The 12,138-nt window shown below is 45.3% G+C and overlaps 1 long non-coding RNA gene across 3 annotated transcripts in view; it reads left to right on the top strand.

The window, feature by feature from the left end:
* LOC137858963 (uncharacterized) overlaps window positions 1–9,902 on the top strand; it is a 41,309-nt gene extending 31,407 nt beyond the window's left edge. Inside the window, exons 3-5 of one of the 3 annotated variants that reach the window (XR_011098100.1) lie at window positions 1,770–1,855; window positions 4,007–4,066; window positions 5,287–9,902. This is a non-coding gene — a long non-coding RNA (uncharacterized lncRNA). The remainder of the gene's footprint in view (window positions 1–1,769; window positions 1,856–4,006; window positions 4,067–5,286) is intronic. The other 2 variants (XR_011098101.1, XR_011098099.1) reach the window with 2 other exon arrangements.
* Window positions 9,903–12,138: the final 2,236 nt, after the last annotated feature.

The following is a 12,138-nucleotide window of genomic DNA, read 5'->3' as shown; positions in this document are numbered from 1 at the left end:
ACCACAAAAAAAGCCTCTCTTGGGGAGATCCCAGCTCTAACCAGGAAATGCAGAGTGATGTGAGAGCAAGAAAAATCCAGATGTGGCCACTATCTGTTTCATTTTTCTCTGGGAAACCAAGTTCTCCTTTGTGAAGTGTAGTTTCGTCGAGCATCATTCTCAAGCATATCTACCCTTCGTGTTTGCCAGCTGTAATTAAGTCAGCCCCACATATCAAAGCCGTGCGTGTGTCTGTGTGCCTGCATGTCTGTGCATACAGACAAAGTTGCCAGCAGATCACTTTCAGTTATTTTTCTGCTAACAGATGAGGAGCTGAACGGAGCTGCTCACTCCCACATTCAGAGAGAGCGCTGGCCCAGACAGCTGCCTTGGGAGAGCCATTGGCTTTTCTCCTGGTGGGCAAGCGTTGCGTTTCTGAATTACTTTAGCAAGCAGAAGTGCTTAAACATTTGAGTTTTGCAAATTAAAGCAACACCCCCACAACCAAGCCATGCGGTGCCTTTGCTGTCTGTCACAGTTCAGGAGTTTTCTTTGCAGTGTGACCTTGCTCAGTGTGCCAGGTCAGCCTGGGAAACACCCAGCCTGGCTTAGTGCTGAGGAAAAAAAGTCTCTGTCCTTTACGAGGGGCGAGTTGGTGTGAGCAACGGCTGCACAGAGGGCAGGAGATGTCTGCTAGATTTTGGAGGGGCTGGCGGTGGACTCATGCCCTCGAGGGGTATTGGCAGGGAAGGAAGACTGAGTTTGCCAGGTAGGTGGAAGGCAGAGGATGGGGTTGGGAGGTGCTTTGAGATCTCGAGTGATGGGACTCTTGCTCCAGCTCTGCTCTTGTCTCCTGGGCTGTGAGATGGCTGTGACATTCAGGCTCTCATGCCACCAGGGAGGAAGACATCACGTGGCTGCCCACAAGCAGCCAGGTGCTTGAGTTGCTGTGCATGGTGCGCACAAGGTTTGCAAGGATTTTGATGTAGGTGCTCCAAGGAGAGCCCCCCAGCAAACTCCTGACCTGCAGCCTCTTGGCAGGTTTCCCAGTGAGCACTGGAGATACTGGGACAGGCCCTGCAAAAGCAAACGGGACTGTGTGACGATGCCAACAGCCTTGGTTATCAGGCGTTACTGGGATTTGTAGTAGCTCCAAGGGAAGATAAACCTCTGGCAGGTTCATGGGCTGAGGGTCAGGGATGCTTGGAGCACTGAGGGATGGAGGTGTGCATGTATGTACGGGTGCTCCACGAAAAGGGGCAGCTGTAGGACACCATCTACTATTTTCCATTGTCAAATCTGTATTAAACTTCCAAAAATCATTATTCTCACCCCCCAAACTTGCTATTTGTTACGCTTTGGTATGGGGTAGGTACCCTCTGTTTTTTTTTTTTTTTTTTTTTGGCAGCTCACACTTCCAGTTAAATTAATAATAAAAGGAACAAGTGAGCCAAACTGCTGGCCACAACTCCCCCTGCCCCTCACACACCTTTTAGACTGCGTCCACTTGGCCCCAGACCAAAAGTGTTATTCCCCAGCAGAAACTCTCCAACATTTATTCATCACATACGGAGCTGACAAGTGCCTCCAATTCTCTAGTTACCGATGCACTAACGAACATCTGCTAGTGCTTCTTGCAAGTTCAAGGACTTGGGCAGGCGGTAGACTGGGGACTGAATTTCTCTGTGTGCCTGAATAAGGTAAAAAATGGATTTTACATGATGGCAGAGTCTCAGTCAAGGGTTCCTAACATTTCTCGCATAATGATTTCCAAACCCTTTGGTTTACAGCTCCTTCCAGCAAGCAGGGCATTGAGTGAAGAAGTGATGTATCTTGGACTGTCTCAAGAGCAAGAGATGGGAATCATTTTTGACTTGTAAGTTAACCTGTTCCAGGTAGGCAGCCTTTGCTGGTGCTGGTGTTAGTCCTGAAGCACTTGAAAGCTTCTGGTTGTCATGCAAGATTTTCTTCTTCTTGCTTCTCTGCCTCTTGCTGGTGAAGATGCAAAAATTGTCCGGCAGTGACCATACATTCTCCTTAAGCTGTGAGGTCTCTGTTTAGAGACTTGTTAAAGGAACACTCCTGCTGTTTGCAGTTTTTATCATGGTGCTGCCTTTTTGATGCTCTCCAGCATCAGAAACCTCTTTCCCCACTCTTGCAGACCCATCTTAGCCTCGCTGCCATCAGGCATCTCCCCCATCAGCCCAGGGCCTTCACCTGGGTGCTCGCTCTGTTTTTCTCCCTGCATGCATCTGGGTGAGGGGACGTCTTGCTCCTGGCCAAGCAGGGAGCTGTTTCTAATTTTCCTGTGGCAGGTTGAAATAATAATAATAATAATAATAATAATAATAATAATAATAATAATAATAATAATAATAATAATAATAATAATAATAATAATAATAATAATAATCAACAACAGCAACAACAACAAGCTGACTGGGATGGCAGGAAACAAGTTATTTTAGAAATTAGGAGTATTTGCACTTCTTGGCCCTCCTCCTGGGAGGTCTGTAGCATCCCTCACCTTGCCCAGCATTGCAGAGGGATGAAGGCTGCTGCCCTGGTACCCCAAGAAAACAAACCAGGCATTTTCTCTGAAAATACCACACTGGCACACTCTAGGCAGTACTTGGAGGATGCTGACGTCTTGCTGGCAGTACTGGATGATGGGACCCTGCGGGTCCCTTTGATGGATGTGACAGAAACAGCTATTGCCATTCTTACTCAGTTCTCAGGCACTTCTGCCATCCACGTGTGGGCACGGGCAGTTCTGGGTGATCAGGAGTTTGTGCCGCATCTTTAAACACTGCTGTCTGGGGAAAAAAGGCTCCAGCTGCCAGTGAGGTTAATTTTCTCTCTGATGATAGTTCAACCTGGAGGGTATAGAGTATCAAGGGAGCTGCAAAATTTGAGTATGATGTAATTTAGAGGTTTCTGTCCTCTTTGTGAGGTGTTCCTATGAACATAACCCCCTTTTAACAGACAGTGGAGTATTTAGAAAATCTCAGAGCTCAAAGTAGGAAATAGTGGGGAACCTGCCGCTTCTGTTGGTTTCACACCAGACAGGCCCCAGGTCTGCAACCAGAGCCATGCTGCAAGCACTGCAGAGGGTAAAAACTTCTACCAGCAATGCTGGGAACAGACAGACCCAGCAGCAATAAGGCTTATTTCATAAAGGAATTTATGCTAGGGATGCTCTTCAACAAAGTGAGCCAATTCTCTGTATTAACTCTATTTACTTACCTTATGCTGCTTGCAAAATCATTATTCTCCCTACGCTGGGACTTTGAGGAGTGCCATCACCCTGCCAGCATCAGCAGGGCAGGCGCTGGAGCTGTTGGAAACCATCAGCAGGGCCGTGATCAGAGCTCCCACTGCTGGCCTGGGCCATGGCCATGGGCTCCCAGTCCCTGTGGGGTCCTGCCCTGCAGCACCACACACACGCACATGTGCCGATGAACACTCAGTCTTAGAAAGGCTGAAAATTCCCTGCTTAGTGTCTGCTGTCAGAAAGTGCTGCTCTGCCTGAATCAAACTGTCCCACGGGAGCGCGTCGGTTCGGACAGACTGAAGTTTAGGGCACCAAAAATTGAGAATAACTCATTTCAGTAAACTCTCAGCAGTCAGCAGGCAGCTGTCAGACTGGGGCACTGCAAGTGTTCAGTCTGAAATGACTTCTCTTTGGCACCACTGTGCATTAATGTATGCCGCAGCATAAATTCTTGTATGAAAAATACAAAATGAGTTATGAAACAGAATAATGCTATACAAATCTGAACTGGAATAGAAACAAGCAGTACTCTAAATATGAAATTTATACTAAATATAAACATAATGGAATAGAAAACCTCTAAAGGAAATAATCCCAAAATGCAAACAAATGTTCCAATTGACCTGAAACAAAGTGTTTTCAGATTGCTGTGTTGTGAGGGATGGATCATGAGCTCCATTTTCTTTTTTCTCTTCAGTTTTTATATGTAAGTCAGAATTGTGACTTAAAAACTCTGTCTCTTTCCCATGACAGCTATCCATTCTGAGAGCTGAACAAGTGTTTTCTTTCCACTACCGACAGAAGGCAGGTGAAGTTAGTCTCTTGCTATTTTGAATGCTTCAAGGGGGCTCTGGTGGTGGCTGTCCTTTTGCTGGTCCTTGTGGGTGTTGGTGGAGCCGACCTGTACTGCAGGCAGGAGCAACAAACCCATGGTAACATCCCTTGGTATGAGGGCTTGGGCACTACGTCTGCACAGAAGAGGTGCAAGTGGCCGCTGAGCTTTGGTCTGTAACTCTTTACGAGGTTCATGAGACAGAGATGCTTTACTGTTGGCCTGAGCAGAGGAAATGTTACCGTGCTGTGAGCGAGGAGAAGCATGCCTGGCCAAAAACTGCCTCCAGCAGTGACTCCCTGGCATGCCCACAGGTCAAGGGCAGGGTGTCTGCTTGAAGGTGGATGCTTCCTAACACGCAGGCGTCGGTAACCTAAAGCAGGTTTATGACAGAGCCAAGATCAGGCATTAATGCAATAGACTGGTAATTCAATCACTTTATAGAAGTTGATCTGTCCTTTTTATTACAATTATTGTCAGCCCGGGTGTTTCGTTCCATCACTGAAAATAAACATCATTTATCATACTTGTAAAGATTAGCCCCTGACAGCTCCAGCTCTGCTTTGCATAAATGTGTATTAATGTCGGCTCTGTCTGAAGTGGAGAGAGAAGTCTATATTTCACAAGAATGATTAGACAGTGTCACCACTGCTTTAAGTAATGTCTTATCATGACGGATAATCAAACTGTGTAAAAAAAAAAAAAAAGGCAATTTCTTGCATATGCATTTTTTTTTGCATTACTGGTCTCAGAACCAGCAGTAGTTTTGCAGCTGCAGTACCGAGGTTCGTGGTGCCGGGGCTGGTGAAGCTCAGCACCAAGGATGGGGCTGCCACCTCCCTGCAAGGCTGCCCGAGCATTCCCGTCGGGAGACCCTGCAGCCTACAGCTCGGCCAGACTTGTAGCAGGATTTTTTCCATGCCTTGGGCTGAGTTTGATTTGGAAAGTTACAGCTAAAATGATGCCGTCATTTCTGAGAGTGAGATTAAGGGAAAATGTGATGCCCAAGCTAAAACGTTCTGACAGACATTTTCCAGAGGAGCTCTAGGGTTTCTGGCCCTCGGGACAAGACCCTACAGCTGGCATGTGCCTGCCCTGGGGTGAGGGATGAGCCTTGTGCTGCTCCCATCACTGTGCATTGCAGAGAGATGTATATATATACACACATACATATAAATACATATTTATATACATCTCACAGGTACTGATGCCCATCATGTACCAACCACAGTTCACTTTCCTGCCCTGCTGAAGAAGAACAACTCTACGACTTCCATGCAAGAACGTCAGAGCTGAAGAAAAGTCTTTCTCCTTAAATTTGTTAGTGGATCTAATTCCACCAGTTTCAGAAGCAGAGAACACGAAACCAACCCCGTTTGTTTTCAGGTGCTGGTTTTGGTGAGCTGGCAAAGTTTAACAATGCTTGTGATTTCTGGGCAGCTCGTCTAGGTTTCACAAAAGCCCCAGGTTGTGGAGCAAAGGCGCTTGTGTTGGGGTATTGCTTTCATTGTTGCTAGCTTGTAAAAGTTATTTCCAATTCTTATGCCTTCAGGGGAAAAAAAAACAACAACAAAAACAACACACCAACCAACAACTTGGAGGCACGGATCCTTAAAAGCAAATGTCAAATAAAACATTTGATTAATAATCTTATCATTTCTAACCCAGCCACCTTATTTTGGAAGGCTGGTGATTGAGATCACCGTTAATTGAAGATGACGCCTTAAAATTAGCCCACTGCGGAGGTATCTCATTGAATCAGGTCCTAAAGGAGTGATAATACATCAAACATCGTATATGAAAACAAATAAACCTCTTCCCTGCATAACTAAGAGCTACTTCTGCTGTTGGAACTGAAGCATTAAAAGTGTTGGAGCTAGACTGAGTGCTTATATTGCTGGTTTCTCTTTTTTGCCTGCCAGCCCCAGCTTTTTCCCATGCTGGCTGCGGTCACCACTGGTTTCTCATGTTGGTGTGGGGCTGGTGGCCGTGCGCGAAGCCCTGCAATGCTGCCTCCCCTTAGCTGAGGAAGCCGAACCTGAACCTTTGCCATGGAATAAAACAGATGTTAACAAAAAAGCCACGCATCCACCTCAAAGTAGCCTGGGTGGAAGAGCCAGGTGTCAGTGGTGGAGGGAAGGAGGGGGTGAGGACGTCACTGGGGCCACCAGCCATCCAAGCAATGCTGGCTTTAGCCAGTGGCATTAGCAACTGGCACTTCTTGAAGTGCTAAAAGCTTTGGACACAGATTACCATGTGCATATTTCAATTTCCCTTAAATCCAGGGAGATTTCCTCTTAGAGCACACTCTCTCCCTCGCTCTTTTTCTTTTTTTCTTTTTTCTTTTTTCATTTTTTTTTTTTTTCTTCAGCTAGATTGTGCTTGATGGGGACTGTTAACTGAATGCAGCATATTATATATTACTTCAATAAATCACCGCCAGCCGAAGCATTCAATATCATGCGGAGCAGTAATCAGGGGAAGTCTTAATCACTCTTTAAATGGTTTGAATTTATGCCCTGCTTTCCACAGGCTCCCGTCGCTGCTGGGAAGGCACGGCGGTGGCCCCCCAGGCCCTAGTCCCAGTCTGGGTGCCTTGCTGGGTGAGGAGGTGCCACTGCAACCGCTTGAGCAGCTGCTCCTGCTGGGCTGAGCCCGCACAGATGTGCGGCAGGTCCCGACTTTGTTTCAACTGGGAAAAAAAAAAGCCTTTTAATACAGACTGCTCCTTTTCAAAGAAATCATCTGAAAAGAGCAAGGCCAGCTGCTGTAATCCTCACTTTACGCTGCTCCATCCGTTTGCGTTTGGTCCAGGAGATTAAAAACGCCTCCTGGATTTTTGCGCGCGAGTGGGAGAAGGGGAGAGGGAGGGCTGACTTCAAAGAAAACAACCAGCAAACCGCAAAGCGCTAAGTCTAATTTTTAAACAAATAGATTTATGACCGACGGCCCGACCCGCCGAGATGCTCCTGAAGGCAAAGCCCTCCAGCCGCGGCACTGGTGGAGGCGCTCGGTGTCAGCCCACCGGCAGGGAGGGCGGCTGCCTTCCTCCCCGGCTCTGTCCCGCGCCGGCCTTCACCTTCCCCTCACAGCAACCGTAGGCAGATGTTCATGATGTCATCTCTCCTGGCAATGGGAGAAAAAGAGAGGAAAAAAAAGAATCATAGCAGGAAACAAAAGCCCTTTATTGGGGGTGGGGAATTTGACGATTTTGGGTGCCCTTGTGCCCATCAGCGTGGCACTGAGGCTCGCCAGGGCCATCGTAGGACAGGAGGTGAGGTTAATGGGCTCGTTAACCGCATCTGGTGGGAGAGCCCTTTGCAGGCTGTGCCGGCTTCTCAAGCTCCGAACCACTTGGCGGGCCCCTCCAGCTGGAGAGCACGAGCCTCCCCCCGCCTTCAAAGCGTTCCCACTGCCGGGCCGTAAATCATGGCTCTCGCAGTGGAAACTGGAACGGGACCCGAGCTGAGCCGAGGCGCAGCAGCTGAGACCCTTGAACAATAGTCCTACACACAGGAAACTCGCCCATAGTAGTGATTTTGAGTTCCAAGGAGCTTTGGTTTCTGACTGTTTTTTTTTTTTTTTTTTTTTTTTTTCTCCCCTCCCCAGCCCCATTTGGTTTTTCATTCAGTTCCATGTTGTTCGTGTCTCTTAATAGGGCATCTTTCATTATCATTATCCCTAATAGTGGTTTATTGTATTAGTTACAGTTAATTTAAATGTTACCGAAGCATTGAAAACAGATTGCAGATGTTTTGAAACAGATGTTATTTTAATGTTAAAACAAAATCATGAATATTTATAGGTCATTATTGCCTGGGTTGAATTAGACTCTTTAAATAGTAATGTATGGGCTTAACATCTTTTGAAGGAAATGCTCCAAAAAAAAGGTGAATGGAAAAACACTGTCATATGAAGACGTGTAAATTATTTCTTCTGGCTTACTGACTTTTCCTTTATGAATGGTCAGAATTAATTACGGTTTTATTACTAAACCAGGTACTGTTCTTGCTCTGTAACTGCAGTTAACCCAGGAAAAAAATTTCAGCTCAAAAACACCTTTCCAGCCCTCCGTTTCATAGAAAAGAGGCCCACCAGCTGCCTCCAAGCAGACCTAAAGCTGGAGCAATATTTTGAGGTGGAGTCATCGGTATTAAAGCAGAAATAAGGTGAAGATGATGCAAGCACACAACTCACTTGGTGTCAGCCTTTCCTATAGAAACACAAAGAGGGTTTGTTAATGCCACATGCAGGCTGCCTCTGTTCGAGTCATATTTCTTCCTTTATGGAGATGAAGTTAGTCTTTAAGGCATCAGCTCAAAATGGTCTTTCATTCATTACAAAGTTATTTAGTTACGGGTAGGTAACTCTAAATGACATTTCTACATCTCGCACTTTATTAGTTGATCCTAGATGTTAAATGACATGGAGAGAGTGGCAGAGTATGGTGGGGGAGTTCAGTGTATTTTGGCTAACTTTGGATGGGGTCCAACCTTCTGGAGTTGGAAATTTGCCTCCAGGACGATGAGCTTGTGCACCTCCCTCTGGGAGAGCTGTGAAGTTGGAAAGTTAAAAAAAAAAAAGTTGGTGAAAAATTAAAACCAAGAAGAATGTAAGCACTGGGATATTTCTCTGCTCCCCAGAAGGGCATACAAGAACTTCTGCCACCTTAGCTGAGTTGTGTCATATCTCGCTCAGTACCACTGACTCTGGGGGTAGTGCTGGGGATGGAGAGGCTGGTGGCAAGGGGACAGGCTATCAGGCAGCTACCCGCCCTTCCTAATGCACTTTGTTTGTGTCTACAGGGATGATGTGCAGCACTGAGCCTGTTTTTTTTTGTTTGTTTGTTTTTTGTTTTTTTTTGACTTCAAATTTAGTAATTTGGAGGAAAGCCTGAGTCCTCCTGAAGCTGGCAGGACTCCTTGTCTATGGGCACAAAACCCCAGAGCAGATGGGCACACATTTCGGCTAAGCACAGCAGCAGTTGTTGAGCATTAGGGTCTGTAATCTCATCCAGGAGCATCCCAACAGCTGAGGATGTTCTTCTCCTTCGGCCAAGGGGCATGAGCATCGCCCCGTGCCGCTTGGGCTGCCTCCCACTGCACACAGCATCACACTGCTGCCGCTGCACACCACAGTGTTGTGCCTCAAAAACTCAGGCCCTGCATTTTCCAGAAAAAAACAGCAGTAAGAAACATGACATTTCAGTTTCTATCTAGATATGAGGGTTAGAGTAAAAGTGATAAACAGCTGCACACCATATTCTCCTCCTGACCTGAGGGCTGGATTAGGGATGGCCAGGCTGCAGGGCTTGGCTGCAGCTGAGGTCCATGGAGTTCTGATTGCATTCAGGGACCTGGCTGTAGAGCCCTTGCACCAAGGCTCACAGAAACACCAGAAGTCATATTATTTTCTATAAATTGGCCCAGAATGTTTTCTATTGAAATCTTAGCTCTTGATCTTAAAAGCCATACTGAGAAGTGACATACACCCAAGTGAAGACATGTTCCTTCAACAGCTGGAACTTGCCCTTCCACCACTTACTTGTCCCAAGGATCACGGAAAGCCGGGTACAGTACATTACATTCAGTAGGCTGCCAGAAAGAGAGTTCATTTAGTTTGATGACAGATTAATACTGATTCACAAATTAATTTTGTCTCTTTGTATATCAAGGGTGTCCGCAACTTATTTAATTTGTAATAAATATAATTATAGAAATGAATGAGCTATCAAGATTTTTAAAGTATGATCCATCAATGTTGGCATGACTTGTAATCCTGGTCATTATAAATAAAATGGGTCTTTTGCAATATGGAATGCAATTTTCCCTGTAGTTTGTCTCATTATTTTCTGACATGTGGGTTAATATTAAATTACAATGCCTTAATTTTCAAATCAGGGCTCAATTTGTAAATAAGAGGTTAATAAATAACCTTTCCAGCTGGAGGCCTTCATTAAAATAAACTTTTAAATGAGATATTTGCCTCTTGGTTGAAGCATTGATGGTACCAGCATTGTCTCATCCTTTATATTGCAAACAAAACAAAAAAGCTTGCATGACTGCCAGAAAATCCAGTCCAAAGAGTTATTGTACCTCCAGTGTTTTCATATGGTCTTTCAGATGTCCCACCTAACTGGATTATACCCTGACCGGCTCCATCTCCTGCTTCCTGACACGTGGCGTGCAGACAGAGCTGTCTTCGTTTTACATGACCTTGAGCACACTGTGAAGCCTGCAGGTGGCTGGAGCCTGCTGTCATGTACATTGCGGTACATTTTAGTGGTCTTTGAGTTGTCCATCCTACCTGGGCAATGCAGCTTATTGCTTCTGAGTCACTGGGCTCAGACCTACTCCTGCTTCTTAGTATACTTACTGCTGTGCTTTGTGTGATGCTTCTGATGGTTTCTCCCACCACCAGTGCTTTTCAGGAAAGACACTTTTCCCAAAACTGTCACATAGTTCTTCAGAGAAATTTCATGTTCTGAGCTGGAAAGCTGAATTTTCTCAGTTTGCACAGATGAAAAGCTCTGGCTTCTCTGCTAAAGGCACCTCTGACTGGTGATGTTTGGGCTTTTTCCATTGCTGACTGACCAGCTTGGACAAAAGCTATTTCCTCAGTAGCTAAAAGGAAAGCAACATTATGTGCTATTTTATCAAAAAGACAAAGCCAAACAAAAACCAAATGGCAAAACAAAACAAAAACAAACAAACAACAAGAAAAAACACAATCCCAGGACACAGTAGAAAAACTCAAAAAATGCTAACACACTCTCGAACGCAGTAGCAGGTTGCTCTACAAGACATGTCTAAGTAAGGCAGCTGCACATATTGGCAGTGGCAAAGGGTGAGCGTGAATTGTTTTTTTTCTCTAGAAAGTGGCATACCCTGTCCAGGGGAAACATGCCTGAAGCCCAAGGAACATAGGGCAATTGTGATGAGAGAGGCCCTGTGGCTTGTCCTCCTCTCGCAATGCCAGAGCATCTGCTGCTTGTCTACAAAAGGATTCTGGCTTGTATACTCCTGGTAACATTTAGGTAAAGTGGAACATCACCTCATCTCAGTCTCTACTAAACTTGTATTCTTGTCTATCTCCAGAAAAAATCCCCCTGAGGACAGGGTCTGTTCACACTCTTCCATGAGGTCAGTGAGATGTTTCTTGGGTGTCGTTTCCACCTCTTGGCTAGTTTTGCCTGTTAGTGCCAGATCTCTGTGCTTTCTGTGGCTATGAAAAATGGCAGGCTCAAAATTCAGTGTCTTAACAGAAAACAAACCACCACTACCAAAAGAAACACACAGATCAAGCCTAACCGCAAGACCTTCTCTGGCTTAGTTGTATGGACTTGCAGTCACAAATGCTCCTAGCGTGGTCCTGTGGTTACTTACCTAGCAAGATAAATTATGTCGGGCTCCTCTTGTGCTATTCATGCTAGAAGATAATCTCCTTCAGTGTGGTACCCAATTGGGTTCATTCGAGAATTGTGTTTTCTAATCTGAGTGGTTTTCATGCAGCCTAGTAGAGAGCATTTATGCACTGGCTGTGAAGACCAAGTTTACAATTATAGCCCTCTGATGGTTCTGCAGTTATTTTCATTGAAGAAACAGCAGGTTCCTTTCTAATAGTAGTAAAGAAGTTTGAATATCTTTAAATAAATAAACCTCCTGTCCATCTATGGATTTTACTCTGAGGGGAGAAAAGGCTCCCTTTGTTCACCATTTGCATTACCAAGTGAACCATTTCTGAGCGCTGCTGAATCATTTGGGCCAGCACTTGGCCTGAGTTGTCTCATGTCAGCACTGAAATGAGGGCTAGGAAAGGTGTTTTACCTTAGCTAATCTAATCATAACAAAGTATAGTACTTAGTGTTTTAGTTGGAATAATTTTAAACAGAACTAAAAATGTGTTTTTTCCTTTTATAAGGAAGTATGTTACTAATCTAAAGGGCTCTCATTCCCTGACTTTATTATGCACTTTTTTCTTTTGTGAGTTCTGCTTGGTATCTATTTCTCACAAGTGGAAGAACTTCATAGGAAAAGCAGGGGTGGAAAACAGC

The sequence above is a fragment of the Anas acuta genome, chromosome 6 (genome assembly GCF_963932015.1).
Source record: "Anas acuta chromosome 6, bAnaAcu1.1, whole genome shotgun sequence".
In the NCBI taxonomy this organism is placed as follows: Eukaryota; Metazoa; Chordata; class Aves; order Anseriformes; family Anatidae; genus Anas; species Anas acuta.
The sequence above is the reverse complement of the archived record's forward strand: the minus strand, read 5'-3'. Positions and strand labels throughout refer to the sequence as shown.